The 10,000-nt window shown below is 69.6% G+C and overlaps 1 non-coding gene across 1 annotated transcript; it reads left to right on the forward strand.

Moving 5' to 3' along the window:
- Positions 1 to 31: 31 nt before the first annotated feature.
- On the forward strand, positions 32 to 150 carry LOC148008279 (5S ribosomal RNA). The gene has a single exon (XR_015690168.1). It is a non-coding gene; the product is annotated as a 5S ribosomal RNA (ribosomal RNA).
- The last annotated feature ends 9,850 nt before the right edge of the window (positions 151 to 10,000 follow it).

Here is a 10,000-nt window from a genome sequence, read left to right on the forward strand (position 1 = left end):
AAGAGCTCTTTGGAAAATTCCTTTGTGTTTGTGGTGCGGTCACACCAGCGCTAATACACCGGATCCCATCAGAACTCCGCAGTTAAGCGCGCTTGGGCCAGAACAGTACTGGGATGGGTGACCTCCCGGGAAGTCCTGGTGCTGCACCCTTTTGCATGCTTGTTTCGAGACCGTGGCATGGAAATCCCCTCGGATCACGTCTCGACTCTCCAACGCTGACATCGTGGTAGGAAACCCCCTCGCCTTGCCATGACGCGGCGCCTCCTCTCCTCGTCGCGATTGTCTTTGCGTACGTCGTGCCTGGCCCCTCCCTCTGCCTCGCTCTCACGTGATACCCCCTCCTCAAGATGCGAGGTATTTTGGGAGCGGAGGGTGTGCCATGTTGTGGGGGGGTTCGGTGGAGCGGGGTTTTTCCGAGGAGGGAGGGCGTGCCATGTTGCGCGGGCGGGTTGTTGGAGCGGGGATTTCTGAGGAGGGAGGGTGTGCCATGTCGCGGGGGGGTGCCATGTCGTGGGGGGGTTTCTTGAGGAGGTCCGTCGGGGGGTGGAAGGTTCCGTGTCGCGGGAGGGGGTCGTGTGCAGTGGGGTGTGTGTGCCGTGTCATAGCGGAGCGGGATTTCTTAGGAGGGAGGGTGTGCCATGTCGTGGGGGGGTGAGGTGACGTGCCGTGGGTCGAGCGGGGTTTTTGGAGGTGGGGTGCGCGGGGGATACGCCGCGTCGTCGGGGGGTGCGGTGGGGTGGAGGGTGCGCCGTGTCGTGGGGGGGTGACGCGGGGTGGGCTGGGTCGAGCGGGGTTTTTGGGGGCGTGGCGGGGTCGTGTGGATGGAGCGGGGTTTTTCGAGGTGGGGTGCGGGGGGGATGCGCCGCGTCGAGGGGGGGTGCGGTGGGGTGTGCCGTGACGCGGGGTGGGGTGGTGTGGATGCAGCGGGTTTTTCGAGGTGGGGTGGGGTGGTGTGGATGCAGCGGGTTTTCCGAGGTGGGGTGCGCGGGGGCGTCGTGGGGGGGTGACGCGGGGTGGGGTGGGTCGAGCGGGGTTTTCGGAGGCGTGGAGGGAGCGGGGTTTTTCGAGGTGGGGTGCGGGGGGGGCGTCGTGGGGGGGTGCGGTGGGGTGGGGGGGTGCGCCGTGTCGTGGGGGGTGACGCGGGGTGGGGTGGGTCGAGCGGGGTTTTCGGAGGCGTGGAGGGAGCGGGGTTTTTCGAGGTGGGGTGCGGGGGGGGCGTCGTGGGGGGGTGCGGTGGGGTGGGGGGGTGCGCCGTGTCGTGGGGGGTGACGCGGGGTGGGGTGGGTCGAGCGGGGTTTTCGGAGGCGTGGAGGGAGCGGTTTTTCGAGGTGGGGTGCGGGGGGGGCGTCGTGGGGGGGTGCGGTGGGGTGGGGGGGTGCGCCGTGTCGTGGGGGGTGACGCGGGGTGGGGTGGGTCGAGCGGGGTTTTCGGAGGCGTGGCGGGGTGCTGTGGAGGGAGCGGGGTTTTTCGAGGTGGGGTGCGGGGGTGCGCCGTGTCGTGGGGGGGGTGACGCGGGGTGGGGTGGGTCGAGCGGGGTTTTCGGAGGCGTGGAGGGAGCGGGGTTTTTCGAGGTGGGTGCGGGGGGGGGCGTTGTGGGGGGGTGCGCCGTGTCGTGGCGGGTGACGCGGGGTGGGGTGGGTCGAGCGGGGTTTTCGGAGTCGTGGCGGGGTGCTGTGGAGGGAGCGGGGTTTTTCGAGGTGGGGTGCGGGGGGGCGTCGTGGGGGGGTGCGCCGTGTCGTGGGGGGGTGACGCGGGTCGAGCGGGGTTTCGGAGGCGTGGTGGTGTGGCGTGGAGGCAGCGGGGTTTTTCGAGGTGGGGTGCGGGGGGGGCGTCGTGGGGGGGTGCGGTGGGGTGGGGGGGTGCGCCGTGTCGTGGGGGGGTGACGCGGGGTGGGGTGGGTCGAGCGGGGTTTTTGGAGGAGAGGTGGGGTGCTGTGGATGGAGCGCGGTTTTTCGAGGTGGGGTGGGGGGGGGGGCGTCGTGGGGGGGTGCGGCGGGGTGGGGGGTGCGCCGTGACGCGGGGTGGGGTGGGTCGAGCGCGGTTTTTTGGAGGCGTGGCGGGGTGGTGTGGAGGGAGCGGGGTTTTTCGAGGTGGGGTGCGGGGGGGGGCCTCGTGGGGGGGTGCGCCGTGTCATGGGGGAGTGACGCGGGGTTGGGGTGGTCAAGCGGGGTTTTTGGAGGAGAGGTGGGGTTTAGGGTGGAGGGAGCGGGGTTTTTCGAGGTGGGGTGCGGGGGGGCGTCGTGGGGGGTGACGCGGGGTGGGGGTGGTCGAGCGGGGTTTTTGGAGGAGGGGGGGGTGCTGTGGAGGGAGCGCGGTTTTTCGAGGTGGGGTGCGGGGGGGCGTCGTGGGGGGGTGCGGTGGGGTGGGGGGGTGCGCCGTGTCGTGGGGGGGTGACGCGGGGTGGGGTGGGTCGAGCGGGGTTTTTGGAGGAGAGGTGGGGTGCTGTGGATGGAGCGCGGTTTTTCGAGGTGGGGTGGGGGGGGGGGCGTCGTGGGGGGGTGCGGTGGGGTGGGGGGTGCGCCGTGACGCGGGGTGGGGTGGGTCGAGCGCGGTTTTTTGGAGGCGTGGCGGGGTGGTGTGGAGGGAGCGGGGTTTTTCGAGGTGGGGTGCGGGGGGGGGGGCGTCGTGGGGGGGTGCGCCGTGTCGTGGGGGGGAGACGCGGGGTGGGGTGGGTCGAGCGGGGTTTTCGGAGGCGTGGTGGTAAGGCGTGGAGGGAGCGGGGTTTTTCGAGGTGGGGTGCGGGGGGGGGCGTCGTGGGGGGGTGCGGTGGGGTGGGGGGGTGCGCCGTGTCGTGGGGGGGTGACGCGGGGTGGGGTGGGTCGAGCGGGGTTTTTCGAGGTGGGGTGCGGGGGGGGGGGGGGGGGGGGGGGGGGGGATATGCTCCGCGTCGTGGGGGGGTGCGCCGTGTCCTGGGGGAGTGACGCGGGGTTGGGTGGGTCGAGTGGGGTTTTTCGAGGTGGGGTGCGGGGGGGGGGGGGATATGCGCCGCGTCGTGGGGGGGTGCGGTGGGGTGTGGGGGGTGTGCCGTGTCGTGGGGGGCTGACGCGAGGTGGGGTGGGTCGAGCGGGGTTTTCGGAGGTGCGGTGTGGGGGGTGTGCCGTGTCGTGGGGGACTGACGCGAGGTGGGGTGGGTCGAGCGGGGTTTTCGGAGGCGTGGTGGGGTGGTATGGAGGGAGCGGGGTTTTTCGAGGTGGGGTGCGGGGCGGCGTCGTTGGGGGGTGCGGTGGGGTGGGGGGTGCGCCATGTCGTGGGGGGGTGACGCGGGGTGGGGTGGGTCGAGCGGGGTTTTCGGAGGCATTTGTGGTGTGGCGTGGAGGGAGCGGGGTTTTTCGAGGTGGGGTGCGGGGGGGGGGGGGGGGGGCGTCGTGGGGGGGTGCGGTGGGGTGGGGGGGTGTGCCGTGTCATGGGGGAGTGACGCGGGGTTGGGTGGGTCGAGCGGGGTTTTTCGACGTGGGGTGAGGGGGGGTGGGGAGGTGCGCCGTGTCGTGGGGGGGTGCGGTGGGGTGTGGGGGGTGTGCCGTGTCGTGGGGGGGCTCGCGCGAGGTGGGGTGGGTCGAGCGTGGTTTTCGGAGGCGTGGTGGGGTGGTGTGGAGGGAGCGGGGTTTCTGGAGGTGGGGTGCGGGGGGCATCGTGGGGGGGTGCGGTGGGGTGGAGGGTGCGCCGTGTCGTGGGGGAGTGAGGCGGGGCACGGTGGGTCGAGCCTGGTTTTTGGAGGAGTGGTGGGGTGCTGTGGATGGAGCGGGGTTTTTCGAGGTGGGGTGGGGGGGAGGCGCCGCGTCGTAGGGGGGTGCGGTGGGGTGGGGTGGGGGGGTGTGCCGTGTCGTGGGGGGTGACGCGGGGTGTCGCGATGCCCCCTCCCCCCCACCATGCCCCGACATGACGCGACGCGCCCCCTCCCCAACATAACATGACAACCCCCCTCCCCCCCCCATGACATCCCCCCACCCCCCATGACACGACACGACGCGATGCGCCCCCCCCATGACGTCCCCCCCTCAAAAATTCGCCTCCCCCCTCAACACACACCACCCCCCCCCCTCCCCCCCCTCAAAAATTCGGCCCCCCCATGACATCCCCCCCAGCCCCCATGACACGACGCGACGCGACGCGCCCCGCCATGACACGACACGACACGACGCGCCCCCCCCTTCCCCCCTCAACACACACCACACCATGTCGCGACGTGCCGCGCCCCCCCTCCCCCCCCCCCCCCATGACATCCCCACCCCAGCCCCCCCACCCACGACACGACATGATGCGATGCGCCCCCCCCCCCCCCCCCATGACATGACACGATGCGACGCGCCCCCCCCCCCCCATGACATCCCCCCCCATGGGATCCCCGCCCCCCCATGACACGACACGATGCGATGTGCCACCCTCCCCTTAACACACACACCCACCCAACGCAATGCCCCCCCCCCCCCCCCCCCCCCCGCGCCCCATGGCCTGACACGACGCGACGTGCTTCCCTCCCCTTAACACACCCACCCACCCTCCATGACGCCCTCCATGACGCGACGTGGAGGGGGGGGGGGGGAGGGGTGGTGTTTTGTGTGTTGAGGGGGGGGGGGGGGCGGGGGGTGGGGTGGTGTGTGTTGAGGGGGGATGGGTGGGGTGGTGTGTGTTGAGGGCGGGGGGGGGATTTTTCGGGGGGGGGGGGGGGGGGGGGAGGGGTGGTGTGGTGTGGGGTGGTGTGTGTTGAGGGGGGGGGGGGGGAGGGGTGGGGTGGTGTGTGTTGAGGGGTGGGCGAAATTTGGAGGGGGGGAAGGGGAGGGGTGGTGTGGTGTGGTGTGTGTTGAGGGGGGGGGGGGGATTTTTGAGAGGGGGGGGGGAGGGGTGGTGTGGTGTGTGTTGAGGGGGGGGGGGGGGGAAAGGGTGGGGAGGTGTGTATTGAGGGGGGGGGGCGCGAATTTTTTGGGGGGGGGGGAGGGGTGGTGTGTGTTGGGGCCGGGGGGTGGGGTGGCAAATTTTGGAGGGGGGGGGAGGGGTGGTGTGGTGTGGTGTGTGTTGAGGGGGGTGGCCGAATTTTTGGGGGGGGGGGGGTGGGGTGGTGTGTGTTGGGGGGGGGGGGGGGCGAATTTTTTGGGGGCGGGGGCGGGGGAGGGGTGGGGTGGTGTGTGTTAATGGGGGGGGGGCGAAATTTGGAGGGGGGGAAGGGGAGGGGTGGAGTGGTGTGTGTTGAGGGGGGGGGGGGGGGGGATTCTTGAGGGGGGGGGAGGGGTGGTGTGGTGTGTGTTGAGGGGGGGGGGGGGGGGGAGGGGTGGTGTGGGGTGGTGTGTGTTGAGGGGGGGGCGGGGGTGGGGAGGGGTGGTGTGGCGTGGTGTGTGTTGAAGGGGGGGGGGCGAATTTTTGGGGGGGGAAGGGGCGAAATTTGGACGGGGGGGCGAATTTTTGGGGGGGGGGGGGGAGGGGTGGGGTGGTGTGTGTTGAGGGGAAGGCGAAATTTGGAGGGGGGGAAGGGGAGGGGTGGTATGGTGTGGTGTGGTGTGTGTTGAGGGGGGTGGCCGAAATTTTTTGGGGGGGGGGGTGGAGTGGTGTGTGTTGGGGGGGGGGGGGGGGGGGGCGAATTTTTTGGGGGCGGGGGGGGGGGGGGGGGGGGAGGGGTGGGGTGGTGTGTGTTGAGGGGGGGGCGGAATTTGGTGGGGGGGAAGGGGAGGGGTGGTGTGGTGTGTGTTGAGGGGGGGGGAGGGGTGGTGTGGTGTGTGTTGGGGGGGGGGTGGGGTGGTGTGTGTTGAGGGGGGAGGGGTGGGAAATTTTTGGGGGGGGGGGCGAATTTTGGAGGGGGGGGGGGGGGGGGAGCGGTGGTGTGGTGTGGTGTGTGTTGAGGGGGGGGGGAAGGGGCAAAATTTGGAGGGGGGGTGAATTTTTGGGGCGGGGGGGGGAGGGGTGGGGTGGTGTGTGTTGAGGGGGGGGCGAAATTTCGAGGGGGGGAAGGGGAGGGGTGGTGTGGTGTGTGTTGGGGGGGGGGGGGGATTTTTGAGGGGGGGGGGGGAGGGGTGGTGTGGTGTGGTGTGTGTTGAGGGGGGGGGCGAGGGGTGGTGTGGTGTGGTGTGTGTTGAGGGGGGGGGGGGGCAAAATTTGGAGGGGGGGGGGGAGGGGTGGTGTGGTGTGGTGTGTGTTGAGGGGGGGGGGGAGGGGTGGTGTGGTGTGGTGTGGTGTGTGTTGAGGGGGGAGGTTATTTTTGAGGGGGGGGGGGGGAGGGGTGGTGTGGTGTGTGTTGAGGGGGGGGCGGGGAATTTTTGAGGGGGGGTGGGTGGGGTGGTGTGTGTTGAGGGGGGGGGGGGGGAATTTTTGGGGGGGGGGGGGAGGGGTGGTGTGGTGTGGTGTGTGTTGAGGGGGGGGGGATTTTTGAGGGGGGGGGAGGGGTGGTGTGGTGTTTGTTGAGGGGGGGGTGGGGAGGTGTGTATTGAGGGGGGGGGGCGCGAATTTTTTTTGGGGGGGGGGGGGGGGGGGGGCAAATTTTGGAGGGGGGGAGGGGGTGTGTGGTGTGGTGTGTGTTGAGGGGGGTGGCCGAATTTTTGGGGGGGGGGGGGCGAATTTTTTGGGGGCGGGGGGGGGGGGGAGGGGTGGTGTGGTGTGTGTTGAGGGGGGGGCGAAATTTGGAGGGGGGGAAGGGGAGGGGTGGTGTGGTGTGTGTTGAGGGGGGGGGGGGGGGGATTTTTGAGGGGGGGGGAGACGTGGTGTGGTGTGGTGTGTGTTGAGGGGGGGGGGGGGGGAATTTTTGAGGGGGGGGGGGAGGCGTGGTGTGGTGTGGTGTGTGTTGAGGGGGGGGGGCGAATTTTTGGGGGGGGAAGGGGCGAAATTTGGACCGGGGGGGGGCGAATTTTTGGGGGGGGGGGGGAGGGGTGGGGTGGTGTGTGTTGAGGGGAAGGCGAAATTTGGAGGGGGGAAGGGGAGGGTTGGTGTGGTGTGGTGTGGTGTGTGTTGAGGGGGGGGGGATTTTTGAGGGGGGGGGGGGATTTTTGAAGGGGGGGGGGGGGGGGGGGGGCGAATTTTGGAGGGGGGGGGAGGGGTGGTGTGGTGTGGTGTGTGTTGAGGGGGGGGCCAATTTTTTGGGGGGGGGGGCAAAATTTGGAGGGGGGGGGGAGGGGTGGTGTGGTGTGGTGTGTGTTGGGGGGGGAGGGATTTTTGAGGGGGGGGGGGGGGAGGGGTGGTGTTTTGTGTGTTGAGGGGGGGGGGGGGGGGATTTTTGAGGGGGGGGGAGGGGAGGTGTGGGGTGGTGTGTGTTGAGGGGGGTGGGGGGCGAATTTTGGAGGGGGGGGGAGGGGTGGTGTGGTGTGGTGTGTGTTGAGGGGGGGGCCAATTTTTTGGGGGGGGGGCAAAATTTGGAGGGGGGGGAGGGGTGGTGTTTTGTGTGTTGAGGGGGGGGGGGGGGGAATTTTTGAGGGGGGGGGAGGGGTGGTGTGGTGTGTGTTGGGGGGGGGGGGGGGTGGGGTGGTGTGTGTTGAGGGGGGTGGGGGGGGGGGGGAGGGGTGGTGTGGTGTGGTGTGTGTTGGGGGGGGGGGCGAATTTTTGGGGGGGAGAAGGGGCGAAATTTGGAGGGGGGGGGGGAGGGGTGGGGTGGTGTGTGTTGAGGGGGGGGCGAAATTTGGAGGGGGGGAAGGGGAGGGGTGGTGTGGTGTGGTGTGGTGTGTGTTGAGGGGGGGGGGGAAGGGTGGGGAGGTGTGTATTGAGGGGGGGGGGGCGAATTTTCGGGGGGGGGGGGAGGGGTGGTGTGTGTTGGGGGCGGGGGGGGGGGGGGGGGGAAGGGTGGGGAGGTGTGTATTGAGGGGGGAGGGGGGGCTGAATTTTTGGGGGGGGGGGAGGGGTGGTGTGGTGTGTGTTGAGGGGGGTGGTCGAATTTTTTTGGGGGGGGGGGGTGGAGTGGTGTGTGTTGGGGGGGGGGGGGGGGGCGAATTTTTTGGGGGCGGGGGGGGGGGGGGGGGAGGGGTGGGGTGGTGTGGGGGGGGGGAGGGGTGGGGTGGTGTGTGTTGAGGGGGGGGCGAAATTTCGAGGGGGGGAAGGGGAGGGGTGGTGTGGTGTGTGTTGAGGGGAGGGGTGGTGTGGTGTGTGTTGAGGGGGGGGGTGGGGTGGTGTGTGTTGAGGGGGGGGGGGGGGGGGCGAATTTTGGAGGGGGGGGAGGGGTGGTGTGGTGTGGTGTGTGTTGAGAGGGGGGCCCAATTTTTTTTGGGGGGGGGGGGGGGCAAAATTTGGAGGGGGGGGGGATTTTTGAGGGGGGGGGGGGGAGGGGTGGTGTGGTGTGGTGTGTGTTGAGGGGGGGGCGGGGAATTTTTGAGGGGGGGGGGAGGGGTTGTGTGGTGTGTGTTGAGGGGGGGGGGGGGGGGAATTTTTGGGGGGGGGGAGGGGTGGTGTGGTGTGGTGTGGTGTGTGTTGAGGGGGGGGGGATTTTTGAGGGGGGGGGGGAGGGGCGCAAATTTTTGGGGGGGGGGGCAAATTTTGGAGGGGGGGGAGGGGGTGTGTGGTGTGGTGTGTGTTGAGGGGGGTGGCCGAATTTTTGGGGGGGGGGGGTGGGGTGGTGTGTGTTGGGGGGGGGGCGAATTTTTTGGGGGCGGGGGGGGGAGGGGTCGGGTGGTGTGTGTTGAGGGGGGGGCGAAATTTGGAGGGGGGGAAGGGGAGGGGTGGTGTGGTGTGGTGTGTGTTGAGGGGGGGGGGGGATTTTTGAGGGGGGGGAGAGGTGGTGTGGTGTGGTGTGTGTTGAGGGGGGGGGGGGAATTTTTGAGGGGGGGGGAGGCGTGGTGTGGGGTGGTGTGGTGTGGTGTGTGTTGAGGGGGGGGGGCGAATTTTTGGGGGGGGAAGGGGCGAAATTTGGACGGGGGGGGCGAATTTTTGGGGGGGGGGGGAGGGGTGGGGTGGTGTGTGTTGAGGGGAAGGCGAAATTTGGAGGGGGGAAGGGGAGGGTTGGTGTGGTGTGGTGTGGTGTGTGTTGAGGGGGGGGGGATTTTTGAGGGGGGGGGGGGGGGGCGAATTTTGGAGGGGGGGGGAGGGGTGGTGTGGTGTGGTGTGTGTTGAGGGGGGGGGCCAATTTTTTGGGGGGGGGGGGCAAAATTTGGAGGGGGGGGGGGGGAGGGGTGGTGTGGTGTGGTGTGTGTTGGGGGGGGGGATTTTTGAGGGGGGGGGGGGGAGGGGTGGTGTTTTGTGTGTTGAGGGGGGGGGGGATTTTTGAGGGGGGGGGGAGGGGTGGTGTGGTGTGTGTTGAGGGGGGGGGATGTGGTGGTGTGTGTGGGGGGGGGGGAAATTTTTGGGGGGGGGGAGGGGAGGTGTGGGGTGGTGTGTGTTGAGGGGGGTGGGGGGCGAATTTTGGAGGGGGGGGGAGGGGTGGTGTGGTGTGTGTTGGGGGGGGGTTGGGGTGGTGTGTGTTGAGGGGGGGGGGGATTTTTGGGGGGGGGGGAGGGGTGGTGTGTGTTGAGGGGGGTGGGGGGGGAGGGGTGGTGTGGTGTGGTGTGTGTTGAGGGGGGGGGGGGGGGGGGGGGCGAATTTTTGGGGGGGAGAAGGGGCGAAATTTGGAGGGGGGGGGGAGGGGTGGGGTGGTGTGTTGACGGGGGGGCGAAATTTGGAGGGGGGGAAGGGGAGGGGTGGTGTGGTGTGGTGTGGTGTGTGTTGAGGGGGGGGGGGGAAGGGTGGGGAGGTGTGTATTGAGGGGGGGGGGGGCGAATTTTTGGGGGGGGGGGGGAGGGGTGGTGTGGTGTGGTGTGGTGTGTGTTGAGGGGGGTGGCCGAATTTTTTGGGGGGGGGGGGGGGGGTGGGGTGGTGTGTGTTGGGGGGGGGGGGCGAATTTTTTGGGGGAGGGGGGGGGGGGAGGGGTGGGGTGGTGTGTGTTGAGGGGGGGGCGAAATTTGGAGGGGGGGAAGGGGAGGGGTGGTGTGGTGTGGTGTGTGTTGAGGGGGGGGATTTTTGAGGGGGGGGGGGAGGGGTGGTGTGGTGTGTGTTGACATGACAAGACGCGACGTGCTCCCCTCCCCTTAACACACCCACCCACCCACCATGACGCCCCCTCAAA

The sequence above is a fragment of the Lygodium microphyllum genome, unplaced genomic scaffold (assembly GCF_053477565.2).
Source record: "Lygodium microphyllum isolate KBCC unplaced genomic scaffold, Lygodium_microphyllum_v1.1.10 scaffold_218, whole genome shotgun sequence".
Classification (NCBI taxonomy): Eukaryota; Viridiplantae; Streptophyta; class Polypodiopsida; order Schizaeales; family Lygodiaceae; genus Lygodium; species Lygodium microphyllum.